Genomic DNA, 13,829 nt, shown 5'->3' on the forward strand with positions numbered 1-13,829 from the left:
GTAACGGCCGGATGGGTTTTGTTTTTACTTTGAATGCAGGACGTAGAGATTGGATTTGACGTCCAGAGTCACCTTTCATGTAAATTAGCCAATTTAGCAGAAATAAGTTATTTAACGTTTCTTATTTTTTTTTCGTTGTAGTAATAAGGTTCTTCACAACGTCTGAAAAGAATTACGAGTGATTTGATACGTCAGATACTTCATTCCTGTAGAAACTTACACTTAATGACACTGCACTTCTTGCCAATATACAGCATACCCAGTACAGACTTATCATAGTGCATAACTAAGTTAGTAAGACGTTACTAACAATGCATTTAACTTGGCCGGATCTCTTATTAAAACTGCAGTGTTTCGTTGGCCGGGAATCGAACCCGGTTCAACTGCTTGGAAGGCAGCTATACTAACCACTATACCACCAACGCAAATGATGTACATTTGTTTGTATTTTCCCATTAAATTCATCGAGTTTTTTTCCCAGATTCGTTATGAAATAGGATATGACTCGGTAACGGCCGGATTGGTTTTGTTTTTACTGTGAATGCAGGACGTAGAGATTGGATTTGACGTCCAGAGTCACCTTTCATATAAATTAGCCAATTTAGCAGAAATAAGTTATTTAACGTTTATTTTTTTTCGTTGTAGTAATAAGGTTCTTCACAACGTCTGAAAAGAATTACGAGTGATTTGACACGTCAGATACTTCATTCCTGTAGAAAGTTACACTTAAAGACACTGCATTTGTTGCCAATATTCAGTTTACCCAGTACAGACTTATCATAGTGCGTAACTAAGTTAGTAAGACGTTACTAACAATGCCTTTAACTTGTCCGGAGCTAGTATTAAAACTGCAGTGTTGGGTTGGCCGGGAATCAAACCCAGGTCAACTGCTTGGAAAACAGATATGCTAACCACTATACCACCAACACAAATGACGGATGTTTTCTTCTATTTACCCATTAAATTCATCGAGTTTTTTTCCCAGATTCGTTATGAAATAGGATATGACTCGGTAACGGCCGGATGGGTTTTGTTTTTACTGTGAATGCAGGACGTAGAGATTGGATTTGACGTCCAGAGTCACCTTTCATGTAAATTAGCCAATTTAGCAGAAATAAGTTATTTAACGTTTATTTTTTTTTCGTTGTAGTAATAAGGTTCTTCACAACGTCTGAAAAGAATTACGAGTGATTTGATACGTCAGATACTTCATTCCTGTAGAAACTTACACTTACAGACACTGCATTTATTTCCAATATTCAGTATACCCTGTACAGACTTATCATAGTGCATAACTAAGTTAGTAAGACATTAGTAACAATGCATTTAACTTGGCCGGAGCTCGTATTAAAACTGCAGTGTTGCGTTGGCCGGGAATCGAACCCGGGTCAACTGCTTGGAAGGCAGCTATGCTAACCACTATACCACCAACGCAAGTGACAGACATTTGCTTGTATTTCCCCATTAAATTCATCGAGTTTTTTTCCCAGATTCGTTATGAAATAGGATATGACTCGGTAACGGCCGGATGGGTTTTGTTTTTACTGTGAATGCAGGACGTAGAGATTGGATTTGACGTCCAGAGTCACCTTTCATGTAAATTAGCCAATTTAGCAGAAATAAGTTATTTAACGTTTATTTTTTTTCGCTGTAGTAATAAGGTTCTTCACAACATCTGAAAAGAATTACGAGTGATTTGATACGTCAGATACTTCATTCCTGTAGAAATTTACACTTAAAGACACTGCATTTCTTGCCAATATACAGTATACCCAGTATAGACTTATCATAGTGCATAACTAAGTTAGTAAGACGTTAGTAACAATGCATTTAACTTGGCCGGAGCTCGTATTAAAACCACAGTGTTGCGTTGGCCAAGAATCGAACCCGGGTCAACTGCTTGGAAGGCAGTTATGCTAACCACTATACCACCAACGCAAGTGACAGACATTTGCTTGTATTTTCCCATTAAATTCATCGAGTTTTTTTCCCAGATTCGTTATGAAATAGGATATGACTCGGTAACGGCCGGATGGGTTTTGTTTTTACTTTGAATGCAGGACGTAGAGATTGGATTTGACGTCCAGAGTCACCTTTCATGTAAATTAGCCAATTTAGCAGAAATAAGTTATTTAACGTGTCTTATTTTTTTTTCGTTGTAGTAATAAGGTTCTTCACAACGTCTGAAAAGAATTACGAGTGATTTGATACGTCAGATACTTCATTCCTGTAGAAACTTACACTTAAAGACACTGCATTTGTTGCCAATATTCAGTTTACCCAGTACAGACTTATCATAGTGCGTAACTAAGTTAGTAAGACGTTACTAACAATGCCTTTAACTTGTCCGGAGCTAGTATTAAAACTGCAGTGTTGGGTTGGCCGGGAATCAAACCCTGGTCAACTGCTTGGAAAACAGATATGCTAACCACTATACCACCAACACAAATGACAGACATTTGCTTGTATTTTCCCATTAAATTCATCGAGTTTTTTTCCCAGATTCGTTATGAAATACGATATGACATGGTAACGGCCGGATGGGTTTTGTTTTTACTGTGAATGCAGGACGTAGAGATTGGATTTGACGTCCAGAGTCACCTTTCATGTAAATTAGCCAATTTAGCAGAAATAAGTTATTTAACGTTTATTTTTTTTCGTTGTAGTAATAAGGTTCTTCACAACGTCTGAAAAGAATTACGAGTGATTTGATACGTCAGATACTTCATTCCTGTAGAAACTTACACTTAAAGACACTGCATTTGTTGCCAATATTCAGTATACCCAGTACAGACTTATCATAGTGCATAACTAAGTTAGTAAGACGTTACTAACAATGCATTTAACTTGGCCGGATCTCTTATTAAAACTGCAGTGTTGCGTTGGCCGGGAATCAAACCCAGGTCAACTGCTTGGAAAACAGATATGCTAACCACTATACCACCAACGCAAATGACGGATGCTTTCTTCTATTTACCCATTAAATTCATCGAGTTTTTTTCCCAGATTCGTTATGAAATACTATATGACTCGGTAACGGCTGGATGGGTTTTGTTTTTACTGTGAATGCAGGACGTAGAGATTGGATTTGACGTCCAGAGTCGCCTTTCATGTAAATTAGCCAATTTAGCAGAAATAAGTTATTTAACGTTTATTTTTTTTCGTTGTAGTAATAAGGTTCTTCACAACGTCTGAAAACAATTACGAGTGATTTGATACGTCAGATACTTCATTCCTGTAGAAACTTACACTTAAAGACACTGCATTTTTTGCCAATATTCAGTATACCCAGTACAGACTTATCATAGTGCATAACTAAGTTAGTAAGACGTTAGTAACAATGCATTTAACTTGGCCGGAGCTCGTATTAAAACTGCAGTGTTGCGTTGGCCGGGAATCGAACCCGGGTCAACAGCTTGGAAGGCAGCTCTGCTAACCACTATACCACCAACGCAAGTAAAAGACATTTGCTTGTATTTTCCCATTAAATTCATCGAGTTTTTTTCCCCAGATTCGTTATGAAATAGGATATGACTCGGTAACGGCCGGATGGGTTTTGTTTTTACTGTGAATGCAGGACGTAGAGATTGGATTTGACGTCCAGAGTCACCTTTCATGTAAATTAGCCAATTTAGCAGAAATAAGTTATTTAACGTTTATTTTTTTTCGTTGTAGTAATAAGGTTCTTCACAACGTCTGAAAAGAATTACGAGTGATTTGATACGTCAGATACTTCATTCCTGTAGAAAGTTACACTTAAAGACACTGCATTTTTTGCCAATATTCAGTATACCCAGTACAGACTTATCATAGTGCATAACTAAGTTAGTAAGACGTTAGTAACAATGCATTTAACTTGGCCGGAGCTCGTATTAAAACCACAGTGTTGCGTTGGCCAAGAATCGAACCCGGGTCAACTGCTTGGAAGGCAGCTATGCTAACCACTATACCACCAACGCAAGTGACAGACATTTGCTTGTATTTTCCCATTAAATTCATCGAGTTTTTTTCCCAGATTCGTTATGAAATAGGATATGACTCGGTAACGGCCGGATGGGTTTTGTTTTTACTGTGAATGCAGGACGTAGAGATTGGATTTGACGTCCAGAGTCACCTTTCATGTAAATTAGCCAATTTAGCAGAAATAAGTTATTTAACGTTTATTTTTTTTCGTATGGAGTGATTTGATACGTCAGATACTTCATTCCTGTAGAAAGTTACACTTGAAGACATTGCATTTTTTTGCCAATATAAAGTATACCCTGTCAGTCCAGGATTTATGTATAAGCTACACAAGCTATAGCTTAGGGCCCTCGCCTTCTTGGGGGCCCCCAACACAAATTGTCCGAGTGAGCAATTGTCATATATACTTAAATATACTACAGCATTATTTGTCCCAATCAGGCCCGGCCTCAGGCATAGGCGAAGTTGGCGACCGCCTAGGGCCCTGGCCTCCGGGGTGCCCCGGATCGACTCATTGGTCTAATTTTCACGCATTTCACAGAGCTTCCAGGGGGGCTCTGCCCCCCTCAGGGGCCCCCTGGACCCCCCTTTCGCCTAGGGCCCCATAATACCTAAGACCGGGCCTATTTTCACGCTAATCCGAGACACAGGCTGTGGGCCGAGGGGAGGGGGAATAGTGACGTCAGGAGTAGAGAGTTGGTCTGGGCCCTCCTCACTGTCCTGTTTCACTAATACGTGGGCAAAGCCACGGGGGATGACTGGTATATATTACAATATATATATTGTAACATAAAGGCACTATATAGGCATTTGACCCAACACAGACTCACTCCGGAGGCATGTATATTTTTCTTCACCTGTGGGGCACGTCTTTCCCGTGTCCCATAGGCACAACACAGTCCCACAAGTAAACACACAAGCACAAAACACTCTTCCTTTGCACCACCACTCCTCCCGGCAAGCGTAGTCCTCCTCCTCCCGACTCTGGCCATTGCGTGGTGGCTGCTGGCCCCTTTAATAGTCCACCCGGAAGTGCTCCAGGTGGTTGACTGCCGAGTTCCGGCTGCATTTCCTGGTGTGGCAAATACACTGCCCATAAGGGCTCAGGAGTCCAAGCTGCAGCATCCCCTGACAGTGCTTGCGGGACCCAGCAGGGCTGCACCCAACTCCAATTCCCATGGAGTTCCATATAGCATCCAGGGGGAGGTATTGCACAGTCTATGGCTGCTACCCCTGAACATACAGCTTTATATATACTGTATATAAAGAAGTTCTCCCTGGATTTAGTCCTAATTGCACTTGCCCTTAATTTCTACTGATGTCATTGAGCGTGTGAGTCATCTATAAGCTGAAAGGATGTTGCTGGATCGACTTTATCAATGCCTATGAGAATATTAAACACCTGAATGAGGTCCCATGCAGTCTCCTAAACCTAAATAGGTTTAATTCTCTGAGTCTGTTACATTAGGACATGTTCTTAAATCTTGGGAGGCACTTGGTTGTTCTCCTCTGCACAACTTCAAGTGCTTGCTATGTCTTCCTGCTGACCAGAACTCCACACAGTATTCCAGATGTGGTCTCATAAGTGCATTATACAGTTTGAGCATAACGTCCCTTGACTTGTATTCAACAGTGTTTTATGATATAGCCTAACATTTTATTTGCCTTGTAAATTGCTTCGTCAATGAAAATGTTGTGTCAGCATAAACCCCTAAACCCAATAACACACCATATTATAACATAACATATAACATATGTGACAGATAGAGGAGCTCTCGCTCCCTTGAACCCTCGGACAATACACCAGACACCGGATAAAAGTCCAAATATGATATTTATTATAATAATACTGTGCACAAAGCACCACCACTCCACAAATCTCCAATAAACCATACACGATAAACAAATCACAATAATCCTCCACTCCCAGACGCTTAGCCACCCTGCTTCCCAACTCAGCTCGTCCGTCTGGGATTTCCCAGAGTCCTTTATAGTCCTTGACCCGGAAGTGTTTGTCCCTCAGTCCATGTGACTTTCCATCACTTCCGGGTCAGGTAAAACTCCTTTTATTCATCCCGGAAGCACGTCATTTCTTCTGTCCATGTGACTGTGACGTACTTCCGGGGTGTAGGGAAAATAGTCCCAGGGCCACCCTGCAGCGACTCCTGGTGGTCCTCATGGTATCCAGCGGGGCTGTGCATTAAAAGTCAACTGTCCATAATTCCCTGCTGGCATTCTGGGCATCTCCATGCTGCAAGGAGGGCTCCATCTGCCGGCCTGGGGGTGCTGGCTGGGATGAATGGCTGGCCATATCTCACACATATCATAACATATGAGCTGGGCAAATGAGGATGCACACAGCTAGCAAGCGGTTAGTGCAGCGTTTCTCAACCTTTAAGTATTTTCGACCCGAGTTTTCATAACAGTTTTAATCGCGCCCCCCTAACGTTTTTTTGAAACCCTAATAAAATGTATTCCTATATTTTTTGCTGCAGATACACCACTACAAGTTTAAAATTTTCCTACGAATGGCGAAATTACGCGACATATGGCAACATTCGCACCCCCTTTTTTGTTACTTTGCGCCCCCTAGGGAGGCATTCCCAACAATTTAAGAACCACTGGGTTAGTGCAAGCTGTCTATTGCTGTTCTTAATACAAAAACCAAAACAGTGTCCAAAAGTGCAGTGCATTCCAAAATCAAGGAAGTAGCAGAGGTTAAAATTTCAAATTAACCCTTAAAAACAGACAAGATTTGTCCTTAGCCCCAGTGCCTCTGTCTAAAATCTGACATCTCCTCAGCTCATCCCATCAGGACCTTGCAGCACATGAAGACAACCACCGACATATGCAGCCATCTTCTAATCCCAGTTTCAGGTTCCTACATCCAGTCCCTCTGCATCTAATGGTAGATGATATACAGCAGGGCCTGCGTTGCTCAAAAGGAGCACCTCTTCTCCAACCCTGTTCTCGTGCGCAGGCCTGCTGCACATGTCCATTGGGGCACACTCCCAAGCACTTGCCTCCTTTCCTCTCAGCACAGGCTCCTTGCCATCCTGTCTCTTTCTCATTCCCTTACCTTCTGTGCCTTATTTTTCTCTCTCCTCTTGTTTTCTTATTCTTTTTCTTGTTTTCCCCTTCTACCATATAGGCTCCCTTTATAGCCCCGATTGTGTGCACGTCCTGTCCTCCACCTGCTCCGAGGTGTGAATGTAGTACTTGACTGACGTGCTCACATTTGTGCATGAATACGTGATCAGCCAAGCCCCCCAATCAACCTCGGAGCAGCAAGTGGACCTGCACCCACTCACACACGCACCTGCACCCGCTTGGAGCTTGCACACTCCAGGACCCCTGACTATTTATTAAAACTGTTCTTGGCCATTGACCTCTAATCACAGGGCCCACTATGAGCATGCCAACCCACTTCAAAACTGTTGTTCTACCACTGAATTAAACTGCCTGTTTTATATAGTGTCCTTCATATCTGTCTATGTGTGCCCTTAGCTTATTTATTAAGAAGCCTACAAGACTGCATGGCATGCCATTTTGCTGAAATCCTACCTAAGTAACTAAAATTAAAGTGTCATACATTTTGCAGAAGAAAAGGTTACTGTGTTCTTTTTTGTTCTTTTTGCTTTGCATCTTAATCATTTTAATCAAAGCTAAGCACTTATTGTTATAACATGGTGTACAAGAAGACCTCCAGTGGGTGCCTTTCAGAACATGGTGTACTGGATCTGTTGCTGATTGTTTTTTTCTTTTTTTTAATATTTAAAGGTTTCTTTGATTTATTCATACCCTAGATGCTTCTGATTTGAAGTATGTGAATATTCAGAAAACTAGCTAAAGAGCAGAAGCTCTCTTTCCTTATGAAACAGATTGTCATTCTACTGTTTCATTTTCATTTTTTTCTACGTGAAGGAGGATAACAAAGAGAACAAATTAGCAAAATGCAGACAGAAAAAATTAAAACCTGTATCATGAACCTTCTTACGGAGCACCTTCCCTAAACCTGTGCATGAACTCTCCTTCAGGACCCTGTCAGGACATCAGTAGAATTCTTTCACTCACACAGGACACACATTACCTCTGATGAGATACTGAAGGCTGCTTTCTCTAAGCCCTTTGTAGATGCCCCAGAGGATGGATTGGCATCCCACCCAGAATGGAGGTGGAGTCCTTGCCCAGACGGGATGTCCTAATGGAAGGATGGACTAAATGGGGTCAATGCCTGGTCGGGACACCTTATGAACCCCATCCTGTGTGAGAAGCTTGAAGATCACAAGAACTAGCAGGAGAGCACAGCAGGAAGCAGTTCATCCCCCACTTAATAGGTGGCAGTGTCCCTCATATAGAGTCCCACTTTGGACACCCACAGGGTTGCATTGGAGTTGGAGTCCAGAGGAGCAGCCCTGTATGGACAATAGAGGGCATTGCCAGGGGAGGATCTGCCTGGCTTTTTAATAACCTGAAAGTGCTTCCAACTGGCTACATCACGTCACCAGAAGTACTCCAAGGTCCTCAATAAAAGAGACAGCACTGCCTTGTCCAGGTGGTTCAGGGCTGAGAGCAGAGAAGGTCAACACTCGACTGGACGAGTAGCAGTGTGGTGGAAAGAGAGAGAGAGAAAGAGAAAGAAAGAAGAAACACCTCTCTATTGTTGGTACAATGTATTTTGTAATAAAATCCCTTTATTTGAACTCAGGACTGTGCTTTCATGTTCATATTTGTGGTTTGAGGCTCTTTGGTGTCCCCTAGCATTCACACCTTGTATACTGTGGTGCTCTCTGATTGCTCTCAAAAATGAGAAAACCTCTTTCTGGTGAACATTATTTCAGAACACTGTAGTAGTAAGTTGTTGTTGTGATTGGGATTAATAAAGTATCTATCTATCTATCTATCTATCTATCTATCTATCTATCTATCTATCTATCTATCTATCTATCTATCTATCTATCTATCTATCTATCTATCTATCTATCTATCTATCTATCTATCTATCTATCTATCTATCTACTGTGTTAGCCATTATATACTGTATGTAATGAGATGTCAAGGAAAATGACACCTTTTATCGGCTAAGTAAAAGATTACAATATGCAAACTTTCGAGGCAACTCAGGTCCCTTCTTCAGGCAAGACTGTGATACAAAAACTAGAATTTCCTGTGTTTATATAGACAATAGGACAGATGCAGCACATTGTAGTCTTTTTAGTTAGCCAATAAAAGGTGTCATTACGCTTAACTTTTCATTGCTTTCATGTCACTGCTAATCTACAAGTTTTTAGATGTATGACTTTAACATATTGGACTTAAGAGTTTTCAACATTCACCTTTTGAAACCATTTAAGTGTGTTTCTTTTAAATTGATGGGGTGTGGTGTGTTAGAGAGCGATGCTTACTGTTGTTCTCATGATGTATGTTTGTATTTGTATTTCATTTACATGAGCTTCTGAAAATACATTCTATGTTACTGACATTATTACTGCTATATAAAGTATTTGCGTTCTTATTACTTAATGTTTTAAGACATAGGTGTCGAACTCGGGTCCTGGAGGGCCCCAGTGGCTGCAGGTTTTCATTCTAACCATCTTCTTAATTAGTGACCAGTTTTTGCTCCTCATTAACTTCCATCCATCCATTATCCAACCCGCTATATCCTAACTACAGGGTCACGGGGGTCTGCGGGAGCCAATCCCAGCCAACACAGGGAACAAGGCAGGAACCAATCCCGGGCAGGGTGCCAACCCACCGCAGGACACACACAAACACACCAAGCACACACTGGGGCCAATTTAGAATCGCCAATCCACCTAACCTGCATGTCTTTGGACTGTGGGAGGAAACCGAAGCGCCCGGAAGAAACCCACACAGTCACGGGGAGAACATGCAAACTCTACACAGGGAGGACCTGGGAAGCGAACCCAGGTCCACAGATCTCCCAACTGCGAGGCAGCAGTGCTACCCACTGCGCCACCGTGCCGCCCCTCATTGACTTCTTCTGCCTTAATTTTAATTAACTTGACTCAGGCCACTTTGTTGTTTCTTTTACTTAATTAGCAGCCAAAACAATAATGAGACACAAAACAAGCCACCACATGACCAGTTCACCTATGTCCATCACACAATATCTGAAAATAAAGAAAGGTGATGGTGGTCTCAGTAAGGTTGATCTCTCAGGTCACCAAAAATCTTGATAGTGTTCTTAGAAAAAAATCAGAAAATCAATAGTTTTGGAAATGTCTGCTGTGGCACAATGAGAACAGCAACATACTTTAGAATTAAATAATGAGTTTAATTATCAGCAAGAATCGGCTTCTCATTTTTTTTTTATGATTTTATTGATTTTATTAAAATCAAATGACATTCCATACACATAACTCAAGTTTTACAAAAAATAATAATAAAAAAAAGGATTCTAAACAAATCAACTCCCACCCCTGAGAGAGAGAGCTAGGCCAGCAGTGTAAAACTTTATGCTAGTGAATAGATACATTAATAAATAAATAAAGATAAATGGAGTAAAAGAGGGGAGAGAACCTGCTTCCTCAATTTAAATGCTTATTCTAAAATGTTATTGATTAGATCCTGCCAGGTTCTGAAAAATTTTTGCACAGATCCTCTAAGTGCGAATTTGATTTTTTCCAGTTTCAAATAGTATATAACATCAGTTACCCACTGATTTAAAAGAGGAGAGTTAGGATTCTTCCAGTTAAGCAAGATAAGTCCACGTGCCAATAGTGAAGTAAAGACAATTACATTTTGTACTTCTTCACTTTAAGCCCATCTGGAAGTACCCCAAACACAGCTGTTAGTGGAAACCCACCAGGAAAACCTGCAAACTCCAGGCAGAGAAAACTAGGGATGTGACTCCCTGTGAAGCAGCAGTGCTACCGCTCTGCCACCGTGTCGCCCCCAACATTAGAATCGGCTTCTCATTAAGAAAGTGATTGGAGTGAAATTGGTTGGAGTTTGAAGCCCCGATTTGGCTGGTCATCTGTCGGCTTGTTTCACATTTCATATATTTTCAGTTCCAAAGTGCTTGCTGTTTGTTTCCATAACATTTTATGGATTTAAAAAAAAATCTAGAGGTGTCACATTCAGTTTGATCTGGTGATGGTGCATCAGCTTTCAGTGTTGTTTCAACTTCAGATGTTGGTTTTACTGCTGTACTAATGCAGGTAACTTAAGATTCTTCTTAATTATTTTTTAAAATGTCCTTTCAAATTTACTTCTTTATCACTCTTGCCTGCCTTACTCTTTGTAACAATTACAGTAATTTAGTGTCTTTACAGTAATTTGCTTGTTGAATGTGATTGGATGAGTTTTTAATTTGTGAACTTTTTGCAAGTTGTTTCTTAACCACTAGCATTTACATTATTTTGTTGTTATTTGTTCTTATTTTACCTCCTGTACTACGTTGGGCCCCTGAGCAAAGCCCTTAACCTGCAATTTGCTCTGTCCTGGGTATGACATTAATCTGCATCCACCTGAGGGGGTTGGTGGCAGAATTGGCACTCCAGCCGCCATAAATACCTCACACTGGTTCCATTCTATTAGAACTAGTTTGGTGCTGAGGTGTCACCTGTTGCATGGCTACACTCGGGTCCTAATCTAGGATCCTGAGTTGGTTTGTCATGTTTTGGATGCGGCAATGTGCTGTATCAGTGCGCACTCCTAACCTTAACTCTCCTCCTCTCTCTATACTTAATACTTAAACTTACTGCACAATTTTAATTGGGGTCAACGTTTTCTATGTCTGCTTGGCAATTTGCTTGCGTTTAAAATTTTGTTTACACCATTTGTTTTGTTTGCTTTTCAGAAATTATATGGCGGCAAATTTGTCTGCACCTTTGACACGTAGCCAGAGTACAGTGTTGGTGAGTTGGTTCAATTGAGCCAATTGCTCATATAAGTGGTCATAAGCTGCCATCCAATGAAGACACAATTTTGTTACACAGTCTGCAAAGCAATGATTGAAAGTTTGATGCTACCAACTGACTATCTTTCACTTACTCCAGATGAACTGAATGATCACCCAGACTATCAAGCAGCTGTGCATCATGTCAGAAAACTGTGAGTTGTCAATGACTTTGCCGAAAGAGGCACTGCACTTATTCAGGATTACAACTCTATGATAACAACTGATGAGGAACAGAAACAATACATTCTACAGACAGTTGAAAGTCACAGGAAGATGTTTCCTGACAGTAGAAAAATCTGCTGTCGCTGCCGCACAGTCACAACATTTTCTAATTAACGACTATAAAGTTGTGCAATACAATTTTGATTTATCGTTATCTGCAGAGACACTGCATGTTAATTTCGTATACTAGTGACCAACATTACACCTATGATGAATATATTGAATATTAAGAATCACATGTACGGAATTTTCATATTCAACATATTCAGGGGTTGAGAGTTGAGAAATTCCAACATCTAACTTTTACACTTATTTAAGTGCCACCCTTATATATATATATATATATATATATATATAGAGAGAGAGAGAGAGAGAGAGAGAGAGAGAGAGAAAGAGAGATAGGTTTAACAGAACAAGATCCAGAGGACAGAAATATATTGAAGAAGATGATCTGCTGTGGCAGCCCCAAAGAGGAGCAGCCAAAAGAAAAAGAAGAAGATATATAGGTAAAATTCCGTTACAATGAATATCTTTACAACAAAATTTTCATTACAACCAAGTATTTTTATGGTCCTGACAGTTTTCCCATATAACACGAGTCTATAGAAATCTCATTACTACGAAGTACATTAAGCAGATACTTTCATTACAACAAAGTGACCTTGAAATGCTTGAATGAATCATCCACAGAGCAGTTAGTTCTGTGGTCGCAGCTCACTTGTGCACAACGATCCCCGAACTGAAACATTGTCATTTTTTTTCTTTCTTCGGACTTTCCTCGTACTGTTTTTTTGCTGTTTTTGTTTTTGGTGGTTTTCAGTGATACCTTTTGCTTATTGCTCGTCAACATTTGAAAAACATCCATTGGAATTTAACTCATTGTCACCCTCCTAAACGGCAGACACAAAAAAACGATAATAGTTCATATTAGAAAAAGAAACTTTAAATTTTTGCAGCTCTTGATTGTGGCAAAAAGAAAAACAACGTTACTAGTGAATTCAGAATTTCGCCCTCAACACTGTCAACTTTCTTGAAAGACCGAACAAAAAAAGAAGAAAAATCTTGGGTTGCAAATGTATGCGAACTGCTGCATTTGAACCCCGAAAAAGCCATTTTTATGTGGTTCAGTGATGCTTGTTCAAGAAACATTTCTATTAATGCGGCTCTCATTCAAGAAAATGTGAGGTTTCTAAACTCTCATGGGACCTCCTCCAACTGGACAACACACCGAAGAGCATCCTGAAATGCAATCACCGTGTCTGTGGAAGACTGTTTATTGTTGCTGGGGCAACAGCAGGCTCACAGCACTGGGGCGGCTCTTCATCGAAGCAAACAGAAAAGCTCTCGATGGGTGATGCAGGGAACAGTATTACTTGGCCACTAACCTGGCCATGACCCTGCCTGACTGCTGTGTCTGTGTATAGGAGGGTGGTAGATCCCGCTACAATAAATAACCATGCTGTTCCTGTTTCAAGCTGAATAAAGTTGGTTTTGCTAAAGTACTGAAACTAAGCCTCGTGTTTTGGGGTGCAAGACAGGGACTTATAGCGCGCCCATGATCTTTTAGGATTCGCTTCTATGGTGCCTCACTGCCCCTGGAACGGACAAACAATCTTCCACAGTCGCGGCAATCGCGCTTCGGGGCACACTTCAGCATGACATTCCTGTTGAGATCCCAAAAGAGTTCAGAAACCTTACAATATGAAGAAGAAGAAAA

General features: G+C 40.8%; 5 non-coding genes across 5 annotated transcripts; all 5 read right to left on the reverse strand.

Annotated features, from left to right (window-relative positions):
- Nucleotides 1-353: 353 nt before the first annotated feature.
- trnag-ucc (transfer RNA glycine (anticodon UCC)) lies at nt 354-425 on the reverse strand. Its single transcript has one exon. It is a non-coding gene; the product is annotated as a tRNA-Gly (tRNA).
- A 937-nt stretch (nt 426-1,362) lies between these two features.
- trnag-ucc (transfer RNA glycine (anticodon UCC)) lies at nt 1,363-1,434 on the reverse strand. The gene has a single exon. It is a non-coding gene; the product is annotated as a tRNA-Gly (tRNA).
- A 432-nt stretch (nt 1,435-1,866) lies between these two features.
- Nucleotides 1,867-1,938, reverse strand: trnag-ucc (transfer RNA glycine (anticodon UCC)). The gene has a single exon. It is a non-coding gene; the product is annotated as a tRNA-Gly (tRNA).
- A 1,444-nt stretch (nt 1,939-3,382) lies between these two features.
- On the reverse strand, nt 3,383-3,454 carry trnag-ucc (transfer RNA glycine (anticodon UCC)). Its single transcript has one exon. It is a non-coding gene; the product is annotated as a tRNA-Gly (tRNA).
- Nucleotides 3,455-3,887: 433 nt separating this feature from the next.
- On the reverse strand, nt 3,888-3,959 carry trnag-ucc (transfer RNA glycine (anticodon UCC)). Its single transcript has one exon. It is a non-coding gene; the product is annotated as a tRNA-Gly (tRNA).
- Between the last annotated feature and the right edge of the window lie 9,870 nt (nt 3,960-13,829).

This window comes from Erpetoichthys calabaricus, chromosome 5 (genome assembly GCF_900747795.2).
Source record: "Erpetoichthys calabaricus chromosome 5, fErpCal1.3, whole genome shotgun sequence".
NCBI classification, from domain to species: domain Eukaryota; kingdom Metazoa; phylum Chordata; class Cladistia; order Polypteriformes; family Polypteridae; genus Erpetoichthys; species Erpetoichthys calabaricus.